We start from the raw sequence: 12,512 nt of genomic DNA, 5'->3' as shown, positions 1-12,512 counted from the left end.
TTTTATTTTTTAATTTTAAAAATATGATTATTGATATGAGAGAGAGAGGAAAGGAGAGAGGGAGAAACATTGATTGGTTGCATCCCATATGTGCCCCGGTGAGGAAGAACCTTTTGGTATACAAAATGATACTCCAAACAACTGAGCAACACCAGCAAGGACCTATGAGTCTATTTTAAAATAAAAAGGTTTTAAAATAAAAGATATACCCAGGCTTTAGTCCCGTGCTGTCCACTAGCCACAGGTTGTTTTTAAATTTAACCAAACAAAATTTCCGTTCCTTGGTCACACAAGCCATGTTTCAAGTGCTCATGTGGCTACCTTATTATATAGCATAAATATAGAGCATTTCCATCACTGCAGATGCGTCAGTTGGCAGAACTGCTAGAGCTGGAGGGGACATTAAATGCCCTTCCTGGACACAAAGCACTGTGCCCGTGGGGCTGGCCCTGCGCCATCATGCTGCTCCTGCCAAGTGCGGCGGATGCCCAGTGCACCACTATCTCCCACATGCTGGCCTCCAATTTATTGCATGTAGTGCAGTGAAGCCCTTCAACTCTTTCAGCCACAGCCTCAACACTCTGTCAAGCGGAACCTGTGGCAAGAGAGTCTGAGTCTTTTGATATGAGGAGAAATAGAAATGCTGCTTGCTGCCTCTTTTCAGGAACTGGAGGATAAAAGTTATCAGAGGAATCAGAAGATGAAGAAATGTAGTTAGAAGAATTTCCCTTGCTGAAAACACTTGATCCCAGGACTGGGAGAACCAAGATTGTTATACAGTACTTAGACTTGGCCATGTAAGGTATGAAGCTGCACAGAGACAGATCAAAGTACTTTTGATAATTCAGTTCCTTCTAAAAGTAAGGCAAAGGACAGTCTCTTTGAAGTGTTTTTCTCCAGTGTTAGAAATGAATTCCAGATGATCAAATTTTTAAAATGTCCTGGACTTGATGACATGAATAGCTCATTTGAAGATGCAGATACATTTTTTCTTTCTGATATAATTTTGATTCTTGGAAAGAATATTCTTTCTTTTTTATATATTTTTTAATTGACTATGATATCACAATTGTCCTGATTTCTCCTCTTTTGCCCCCCTCCACCCAACACCACTCACTCCCTTAAGCAATCTCCACACCATTGTCCATGTCCATGGATCATGTGTATAGGTTCTTGGGCTACTCTGTTTCCTATGCTGTACTTTACATCCCCATGGCTATTCTCTACCTACCTATTTGTACTTCTTAATTTCCTCCCTTCTTCACTCATTCCCCAACACCCTCCTCTCCATCTGGCAACCATCAAAACTCTCTCCGTATCCAAGATTCTGTCTCTTGTTTAGTTTGGTTTTTTTTTTTATTCATTTGGTGATAGATAGGTATTTTTCACCATTTTATTGTTCCTAGTATTGATCTTCTTCTTTTTCTTAAATAAGTCCCTTTAACATTTCATATAATAATGGTTTGGTGATGATGAACTCCTTTACTTTTTCCTTGTCTGGGAAGCTCATTACCTGCCCTTTGATTATAAATGATAGCTTTGCTAGGTAGAGCAGTCTTGGCTGTAAGTCCCTGCCTTTTGTGACTTTGAATATTTCTTGCCAAGCCCTTCTAGCCTGCAAAGTTTCTTTTGAGAAATCAGCTGACAGTCTTAATTGGAATGCCCCTGTAGGTAACTAACTGCTTTTCTCTTGCTGATTTTAAGATTCTCTCTTTATCTTTAACCTTTGTCGTTTTAATTATGATATACCTTGCGGTGGACTTCTTTGCATGTATATTGTTTGGGACTCTGTGTGCTTCCTGGACTTGCATGTCTATTTCTTTCGCCAAATTAGGAAAGCTTTCTTTCATTATTTTTTTCAAGAAAAGAATTTTCTCATTTAGATGAAGGAAAAGAAAAAGCAGAATATCGTGATGAGAGGAAAAAGACTGAAAAGCAGAACACATGGACATGGAAAACTATGATTGCTGGGGTTTGCGGGGTATAATGGGACTAAAAGGTAATGGAAAAAATACAATAAAGATTACATTTTAAAAAAAGAAAAACAGAACAAAGCTTCAAGGGCACACACTCAAGAAAAGAAGAAATGAACAGAATGAGAACATTATTTGACAATACATATAGCCATGATCCAAAAATTTTAAAAAATTAAGGAAGAAGAAAAGGCCAACAACGAGGCAAAACAGGAGTAAGAAACTAAAGAAAACAAAGGCAAGCTCAATTAGAAGCTGCTCCATTAGCGAAAGAGAAAGAAGAGGAAGTTAGACACCAAGCATTATTGGCAAAGAAAAAAAAAGATATCCAGAAAAAAGCCATTAGAAAGCCAAAAACTTCAGAACTTGTGCAAGATTTAGAATCACTTTTCTGACAATGAGGCAGAATGGGTTAAAAAATGATAGAAGTGGAGAAACTCTGTGATCACCTTGAACTAGCAAGTTTACAGTGTTTGAATGAAACACATCATCTACAAAATAAGTAGGAAGGGCTGCTCTGGAAATACAGAAAGACGTGTGCAGTTTGAAAAGAGAAAGAGGAAGCTGACGCTTGTATGTGACAAGCATCTAAGAAATCAGTTAGTGAAGTTGGAAATTGGTCACAATATGATCTTCAGTTACTAATTAAAGCTGTGAACCTCTTTCCTGCTGCAACAAAGTCAAGATGAAAAGTTACTGCTAATTGCATGAATATTCATTCTTCTTCTGGAGTCAATAGAACTGCCAAAGATTTTACCAGCAAAACAGAGTCATCTTTAAACACTTGTCCCTCTTTGAGAAAAATGACATAAACAAAAAGGTTTCTGAGAAAATTTTAAAAGAACAGAGAGTTGTGCCTCAAGCAGACAATGCAATACCTTCAGAATGATTCAAATGTCTATGCCCAGATTTCACCCCTCGGATGACAGAAGAACAGAAGCTTTTGGAACAGGCTTTGGAAATGTACCAGCAAGTACACCTGAAAAATGGGGAAAAACTCAGGGAAGTGATCTACACTAGCAGGACAAAGAAGGACTGCAGGAAATGATGATGAATTTGTCGAGATGGTAATAGTAAAGAAAGCTGCTCAAGAGCAAGTACTGAATGCAAGTAGAGCCAAAGAATGGCTTATGACAATCTTCATTGTGTGTGCATGTTTGTAATAGAACTGAAAATACCGTTTAAAAAATTGGCAGTGCTGCTTTAGACAAACCCCTCTACCATGTCTAATGCCATGTGTGCAGCTTCCTATACATTTCTTAGTGAAATGCCTTAAACTTACAAATCGAATGATAGTTTGTACCAATAAAATTTAAATAGAAAAAATGGGTTTAACAAAGACAATTTTAAAAAGGATTATGTGAGGGTCTATCCCATATTTATTTATTCATTCATTCATTCATTCATTCATTTATTTATTTATTTACTGGGGAAGGGAAGGAGAAGGAGAGGGAGAGAAACATCAATGTGAGAGAACCATTGACTGCACCCTGACCTGGGACTAAACCTGCAACCTAGGCATGTGCCCTGATGGGAATTGAACCAGCGACCTTTTGCTTTGTGGGACCTTTCCTTTTCAACTGAGCCACACCAGTCAGGGTGAGGCTATATTCCATATTATAATTAGAAAAGAAAATGAAACATTTGTTTCATGTTTGAAATAGAAATAGTTTTTTCCCCCCTTTTCTGCGAAGGCTATTTCAGTTTCTTCCCGTAACTGCAATATAGAACCTACAGAAGAGGAAATGGGCAAAATAGACTGATGGACAATATGGGAAAGAGATAGCAGCAGGAACAATATTTTAAATATCCTGTACTTTTTCTACTTATTTTCTGTTTCTTAGTGACCAGCTTACCAATGGCAGCTTACCATTTTAGAGGAAATGTGGTTTAGCAACCAGACTTTAAACCAGAATTCTATTTCTGGCTCAAAGTGACCTTGAGGAAGTGACAAACTTACCCTTCTTGTTCTTATTAACCAAGAAGCAACTTAAGATAAAACCCACTATTGCTCAGATGAACTCTAAGTTATTCTAAAATGATACTACTATTTTAGGTTATATGTAAAACTATTTGCTTACAAGTAGATTAAATACAACGTTTTGAGGAATTTAGTTATGAAAAGAGTCATATGATGTAGAAAGAGGAAGTTTACCAATTTTAAAAGGTTTTGAATTTGGGAATTAAGAGCAAGAAAACTGAGATATAGGGTAAATGTTCTCTTACTCCATCCCAGGTTAATAATTTGGAGAAAACTTTGGGAGAATAAGCAAACATTTTCCATTTTAAAGATCTGGTTTTGAAGTTAAACAGTCTAGGGTTTGAATTGCAACTCTGCCATTTACTCTGTGGGAAAGTTATTTAACTTTAGTTCTGAGTTTCACTGTCTATTTAAATAGAGCTAATTACACCATTTGTTAGGGTTGTTATGAGAAGGGTACATCATATGTATACAGCTGGAATTACATGTAATAATATTCATTTTATTGAGGTATGAAATAAGATGGGGATAGTGTTGGAAATAGAATAATAGCTTTGTTTACTCTCTTTATGAAGATTTATTTTTAGCCACATACTTTTTTTGGGGGGATTACTAATTTTAGCAAATTGGTTGATATCACAGTTCTTAAAGCCATCCTCAAATTTAACTAAACATTTATAAACATGTATATGTGATCAAAATTACTTCATATAAAGTCAAGACTAATAAAGCCATTTTTATAAAATCTAACAAGCTGCAATATAAGAAGCAAACTAAAAAAAAAATTTACGAGAGAAATTTTAGTGCAATCCTTATAGGATCTTTCTACAGCTACATCCATATGATATCTGAATGAATAGTGGAAAGGTTTAGTTACTTGTAAATATATATAAAAATCTACAATGTACAGTGTCAAATGACCAGAAATTATTCTATATGAGTTTTCTTTTTCTGTGCCTACTCAACTGCTAAAGCCCTGACAAAAGAGGTCAAGAACTATGGCAAGCATAGCCATTAGGATCCTTCCAACCCTGGTACACTGTAGCAGAGTGGGACAGTTTTAGGGAATAGCTCACTGGCATGTGGTCAGTTTGAAGTTTCCTGCTGTACTTGTCTGAGACAGAGGGAGGGAACCAAAAGTGCTGACATCCTCATTTGACTTCATCACTCATGCCTGAGTACATACACCAACACTTCCTGTGCACAACCTACTCTGACTCTGCAGAAGACAGCCCCAGCTCTCAGCTGATCTGGTCTGGTGGTGGCTTGGATTAGTGAAATCTGGGAAGCATTAGCCCTTGGTTGGGTACCACCGCATTATACAACATTTTATGTTTTCTTACTGTACCTTTCACTTCATAGAGATCAGCTTTCAAAGCTTATAACATCATTGATATCAAGTGATTGTTGCAGGCAGGTTACATGCTCTCAAAATCACCACCCCATGAACATATGCTGGATGACAGCATATTTAAGAAAGAGCTAATTAAGAAATATAATACCCTTTCTTTTCAACTTGGGCCTGGCATAGTGGCTCCCACAAAGAAGGGTGGCAAGGAGAAGAGCCAGTCTGCCATCAATGAGGGAGTGACCAGGAATACCTCACCAACATTCACAAGCATATCCATGGAGTGGGTTTCAAGAAGTGTACCTCTTGGGCACTCAAAGAGTTTAAAAGTTTGCCATGAATGAGATGGGAACTCCAGATGTACTCAGGCTCAACAAAGCTGTCTGGGTCAAAGGAATAAGGAATGTCCCGTACTGTATCCTGATGAGCTTGTCCAGAGAAGTAATGAGGATGAAGATTCACTGAACAAGCTCTATATATTGGTCCCTATGTACCTGTTACCACTTTCAAAAAATCTAGTTAAGGTGGATAAAAACTAACTGCTGACTGGTGAATATAAAGTTATAAAACTGCAAAAAAAGAGGGAGGAGGAGGGGGAGGGGAGGAGGAGGAGGAGGAGGAGGAGAAAGAAAGAGAAAGAAAGAAAGAGAAAGAAAGAAAGAAAAATATAATGCTACAGAAATTGCACTGAAAAAAAAACTATCAGAAGATCTGAGATGTATATAGTTAGCCTCATTAATATCAAAACAGCTATATCTGCCTTACCTTAACACTCCTGGTTGCAGTTTTTTAACTCATACAATGGGAGGATTTCTAAATTTTTAAGACTTTGTGATTTAAGTGTGAATTTCCCCAAGTAGTTTCTTCCATGCTTCAACTTGTTGGCTCATAAGCTACATTAAATATGTTTTAAATTTCACCCATCTAAAGTTCCTCAAATACTTTAAGGTAGTATGTTTTCAGTTTGTTATTCTTTCAGAAACTCAGTAATTGAACAAAGTGATATTGTTAAGTTGAACTGAGTCCAGGTATTACAGTTTAACTTTTGACAATATCTATGTATCACATAAAAGGGAAAAGAGAATTTGAATTATTATGTAAACATTCATTCAGCTCACAGAAAGATAAACTGTTTAGGTGTTTTGAGAAATCTATGTTATAGGATATATTAACTGAAACATTGTCTTTAACCAGTGATTTTTCTCTTGTAAACATAGCAAGAATGAGAAATTTGCTTATTACTGCCTGTCCTCCTTTAAAATCCTGAAATGTTTCTATGAAGCAGCTATTTGAAATGGCTAGAGGACCGGGGAAGGAAATGGACGCCTGTTTGCTTTGGGGGAGATGGAGAGCTTAAATACAGTTTCATTATTAAGTATTTCTTTTTTAAAAGTTTTTTTTAAGTATATTTTATTGATTATGCTATTAGAGTGTCCCAAATTTTCCCCATGCCACCCTCTGCCTGGTACAACCCTTCCCTCTAGCAATCTCTCATCTTAGTTCATGCCCATGTGTTGTGCATATAAGTTCTTTTGGCTTCTCTGTACTATTCTTAATATCTCCCTGTCTATTTTGTATCTACCAATTTGTACTTCTTAATCCCTGCATCTTTCCCCCCATTCTCTTCCTTCTCCCTCCCAGTTAATAACCCTCCAAATGATCTCCATATCTATGATTCTGTTCCTGTTCTGGTTGTTTTCTTAGTTTCGTTTCTTTATTTTAGATTCAATTGCTGATAGTTGTGATTTGGTTGCCTGTTTAATGTTCACAGTTTTGATCTTCTTTTTCTTAGATAAGCCCTTCAACATTTCATGTAATAATGGCTTGGTGACAATGAATTCCTTTAGCTTTACCTTGTCTGGGCAGCACTTTATCTGTCCTTCCATTCTAAATGATAGCTTTGCTGGATAGAGTAATCTGGGTTGTAGGTCCCTGCTTTTCATCTCTTTGAATACTTCTTGCCAGTCCCTTCTTGCCTGCAAAGTTTCTTTTGAGAAGTCAGCTGACAGTCTTATGGGAATTCATTTGCAGGTAACTCTCTGCTTTTCTCTTGCTGCTCTTAAGATTCTTTATCTTTAACCTTTGGCATTTTAATTATGATGTGCCTTGGTGTGGTCCTCTTTGGGTCCAATGTGTTTGGGATTCTCTCTGCTTCCTAGACCCGTATGTCTATTTCCTTCACCAAATTAGGGAAGTTTTCTTTTGTTATATTTTCAAGAAAGTTTTCAATTTCTTTTTCTTCCTCTTCTCCTTCTGGCATCCTTATGATTAGGATTTTGGCTTATTTGGTGATGTCCTACAGTCTTCTTATAGTGTCCTCATTTTTTTGAATTCTTGTTTCTTCTTTCTCTTCTGGTTGAATGTGTATTTCTTCATCTGATAGGTTGGTTACCTCTCCTCCCTTTAGTTATTTTTCTGGGGTTTTGTCCTGTTCTTTCATTTGAGCCATATTTGTTTGTCTTCTCTATTTGGCAGCCTCCCTATGTTTGTTTCTGTGTATTAGGTAGAGCTGCTTTGACTCCCTGTGTTAGTAGTGTGGCCTATTGTAGAAAAGGAATCTATAAATTGTGTGGGGTGTAGCTTAGCTAATCTCCAGGGCAGGGCAACCTTCACTGCTTCGTGTCTCTGTGTGGGGTGAGGGCTCAGAGGGGGGCAGTGCTGCTGCCTGGCATCTGGAGGTTTGACTGGCACTGGGCCCATTTCTGATCACTTCATCTACTTCCTGTTTGTGACTGCTGCCCTTCCAGCTGTTGCCCTAGTGCTGAGTCCCAGAGTAGGTGGGTTTGCATGTGTTCTAAGACCAAGCAGGCCCTTTAAGCAGAATTTCCTGAAAATCTGGCAGTTTCTTCTGCTGCCCCAACCTCTACTGGTTTTTACAGTCAGAAGTTTGGGGCTTTATCTTCCTGGTGCTGGAACCCTGGGTTGTATAGTGTGGTCTGAGGCTGGGATCTCTTGCTCCCAAAGTATCCCTCCTGATTTTTATCCACCATACCTGAATGTGGTACTGCCCTTGCCTGTTCCACCCCGACTGCACCTCTCCACACCACACCCTGTTTCCTCACCTTTCAGCCTATCTCTACATATCGGCTTCTCCTACTCATGTGAATGAATATGGTCTCTTTAAATCCTTTGTGTCAAAATTCCATACAATTAGATTTTCTGGCAGTGCTGGGTGTTATTTGTTTTGAGATTTAATTGTAATTCTTTTTGTGGTTGACTGAGGAGGGGAAATGTGTTTGCCTAAACCTCCATCTTGACTAGGAGTCCATTATTCAGTATTTCTTACACCTATGTATTCACCATGAAAAAAAAGACCTAAGATCCTTTAAGAGTGAATTTTGAAGGATAGTTTGTTATACATCTGAAGGCCCCAACTACCATAAAGTCACATGGAGTGGGCCTCATGCTTCCCCATTCCACCATAGTATTCCCAGCACTTTCTCACTACATTTTGAAATACCTTCATGGGATTTTGAAATGCACTGTTTGCGTAGTTCTCTGAGGCTCCATCACTGCTGCAAATGAAGTGATGAAACCTAGCTGTGCACTTCCTATTAGTTAGTTCTTTACCATGTCTAACAGACGTCGTGTGTGTGTCTGAAACCTAAATACAGAATGCCTTTAGATTTTGCTCACAAATCATATATCCAGATAATTCCTCCACAAGCAGGAAATAATGATTAATCAGAAGAGCAAAAGGCACTGCTGGATGTTGTTTGAAAGGAATCCTTATGGGGGGCTGTGAGTACTCTTATTTTTGCAATTGCCATTTCTTAAATTTCTCGGGTTAAAAATGTTTGAAGCTTTTGAGTCTACAAAGTGTATGATGAGTAGATGAAGTAACTGGTGTTTGCCTATTTGTGTATTACTAAATGATAAGTAATTTGTATTATTATTATAAAATTATTATGGCTTTTGTTTAGAATGTTTTTATTTTGTGATTTTAGTACAAAGCTGTACTTTTTCTTGGTCTCATGGTTCTCGTATGACCACTTGAGGTGGTGGCATTTCTCCCTGTGGATTCATTGCTTAGCATTGTTCCCTGACAGTAGAGATAGTGAACTATGCTTTACGTACAAACACTCTTGCCCTTTCTTATGTGAGACTTGTTATTATAGCCTCTCTTCCCTTATTTCTAATTTCTGTTTCTCTTTCTTCTGTTTCTAATATATGAACTATACTTCAGCCTGTTTCTTAAAACTTATTTGTGCACTTAATATTCTCTCGATCACCAGTTATTTGGGAATAAAATCCCAGCAAGGTGCATTGGTAATGCAAAATAATTTCATGAAGTTACATATGATTTATTAGAATATGAAGTCTAGGTGACTTGACGAGATTCTTTTATCATTGTGCCTTTAATGTTTTGTGGTCTTTTATATTTAACTGAAAAACCATTTTCGGTGAATGTCTTTGTTCAGAAAAATATTTTTAACTAAATTTTCGTTGAGGAATAAGGAGAGAGAAACTAAACATCCAGGTATGACTACTGGCAAGGTTTTGATGTGTTTTTCTCTTTGTATCTGGTGGTTTGCAAAGTTGTGGTTATAGTGTACATGAATTTTTTAAAAAAATCATGATTTCCTTCTCTCACATAACATTAAATTATTTCATGTTATGAAAAATTTAATAGATATATGATATTCTGTTACAAAATAGTACTTTATTTTAGTTAACATGTCCTCTATTCTTAGATATTTAAAATTTGTCAAGATTTTAAATTATAAATACCTGTGAGAAAACCACCATTTTTATCTTATTTATTTTTTAATGGATAGCTATACAAAGTTTAATATAGTCATATCTTTTTCACATTGACAAAAGTAACTTGTTCTAATTTATGAAAGAAATGTAATGGGCAATAAAATATTAATCTCTATGAACATAGTAAGACAAATGTGTGAAAATTATTTTAGCACTTGTTTTTCATAGCTGTTGACCTACTGGTCTTTTTAAAGCTGTTGGAGACTTCTGCAAGATACATATGTCCATCCACCACAAATGGCTCTACACTTGTATTGTGTGGCTTCAGACAGCCCATTTGAATGAAGTCTGAACATGCTGCACATGTAGCCTCACCAAACTTGTTTCCCCAAATGCAGGTATTAGAGGGTGTGGGATTTGTTTTCATTGACTGAGAAAGTGCAACTTGTTTTTCTCCCTCTCTGTTATTATTGACTGCTGACAATGCTTTAAGACTCCTATTGCATGAAGCAAGAGTTTCACTGAGATTCTTTGTTCCTGCATTGTCTATTCTGTTGAAAGAAAGATCTTTTACTTCCAGGGTAGTATTGCTTTTCAGGACATCATCCAAAACAGCACTTCATCACAAGTTATTTTATTTCAGCTGACATCAAGGTACTCAAGGCTTTTGTTCAGGTACAGTGCCTCATATAACTGTTTTAGACCACAATTTCTTATATCATGCTTGCTCATGTGTAGTTCAACAAGGCAGTGATTTCCTTTTAGCATGTGGCCTAGATAAGCTGTGAACTGACTCTTCCTGTTCAGCAGACCGTGTAGGCTGGGTTAAGTTTATTCCTGTCGATTAGGTTTGAGTTAGGACTGTAGCAAATGCCATCACACTTTGCATTCCCAGATCACAGTCACCAGATCTAACATCTCTGAGGATGAATCAATTTGTTGCACTGTAGCAAAAAAATTTTCTACCTTTATTTTTTCAATCTTGCTTTCAGTCATTCTTAGGTATTTCAGAGCTGTATTCTTACATAGTGCCCAGTATTATTAAACATAAGGTTTAAGTAAATGATGTTGTGTTGTTTCTGAAGCAGTTTTACAGCATAGTATGCACCAACATCACTTATGAGGTGTTATCTAACATCCAAACCATTAATTTATGGATTCTTCTCTAAAATTTTGGAAAGAGCCCTAGCCAGGTTGCTCAGTGGCTGGAGCACTGTTCTATTTTTTTAAAAAACTATCTTGCAAGGTGCTTTGGAGGGGGAAATCCTCTTGTACTTTATTCTTGAGTTAAGAGATTAATAGCCTCACCTTAGAATTTTAAGGACAAACATTGAATTAGAGTTTTAAACAAACCTCTTGGGTGCCATGTTTGTTTAAACTTATGGATCTCACCCCTGACTCCCTTTTTAAAAACTTATTCCTATGTGGCAGACAGCCTATGTACTAGATTTTTAAAACGTGGATTACATTTCTTTCTTCATAAAGACAAACTGGAGTGGGATCTATAGAACTTTGGCAAATAGAAAGATTACCGCGGAAAATTGCAAGAGGACTTCCCTAACTAAGGAAGATTCTTCTGTGCCAAAAGCCTCATATGAATGGAAAACTGGATCCATGCATACAAGATAAACCCAGCATAGGTTATAAAAATATTGGAGCCTACAAAACAAATTCACAAGGCTTTGGCCAAAGTTTTCCTTTGGTTCACTAGGTTAGACAGGGCCTAAGATTCTCCCGATACTTCAGTCACAAAAGAAAGATAAACCTTGCTGTTCCTCATTCTCGTACAGACTTGCACCGGGCTGGAGGACTGGCCTTTCTGATGGAATGAATGGGACTGAATTTAGGAGTACTTTGAGTTACATCTTCTATTTAAAGCCATGAAGATAAATTTTAATGAAGGAGAAGTAGCTAGGGTAATCAAAATAAGGAACTTTGGAGTCTTATACTTCCGTAATTATTTTGGGTTATAAAATTTGATTTCAAGGTGTCAGGGGATTTATTTTTTTATTTGTTGCCATGCTCCCGTCTTCTCCTTGCTAGTTTATATGGTAACACAAGTCTATATCCTGACTTTTCTTTGTAAGTGAGTAACATTTTATTGAAAGCATGTTACACTTAAAAATTATCTTTTTTCCTAATTTTTTTATTAAGTATATTTTATTGATTATGCTATTACAGTTGTCCCATTTTCCCCCCTACAGTATTCCTGCCAACAATTTAGTTCATGTCCATGGGTCATACCTATGAGTTCTTTGGCTTTCCCACTTCCCATACTATTCCCAACATCCCCCTGTCTATTCTCTGCCCACTAACTGTGCTTCTCATTCCCTGTACCTCTTGCCCCATTCTTTCCCTTCCTCCTATCTGCTGACAGCCTTCCATGTGATCTTCATCCCTGACTCTTCTCCTGTTTTAGTTGCTTGCCTAATTTGTTTTTGCTTTGTTAGATTCTGTTGTTGATAATTGTGAGTTTGTTGTCATTTTACTGTTCATAGTTTTGATC

At 37.1% G+C, this 12,512-nt stretch overlaps 1 protein-coding gene and 1 pseudogene across 1 annotated transcript in view; both read left to right on the top strand.

Annotated features, from left to right (window-relative positions):
• The window catches only part of FGD4 (FYVE, RhoGEF and PH domain containing 4), a 207,713-nt gene that overhangs the window by 69,484 nt on the left and 125,717 nt on the right, over window positions 1-12,512 (top strand). The window lies entirely within an intron of this gene.
• On the top strand, window positions 1,467-3,297 carry LOC129084942 (dnaJ homolog subfamily C member 2-like; annotated as a pseudogene).

Source organism: Pteronotus mesoamericanus, unplaced genomic scaffold, assembly GCF_021234165.1.
Source record: "Pteronotus mesoamericanus isolate MK-2021 breed Mesoamerican mustached bat unplaced genomic scaffold, CSHL_Meso_final scaffold_21, whole genome shotgun sequence".
Lineage (NCBI taxonomy): Eukaryota > Metazoa > Chordata > Mammalia > Chiroptera > Mormoopidae > Pteronotus > Pteronotus mesoamericanus.
This window is presented reverse-complemented; position numbering and strand designations above follow the sequence as displayed.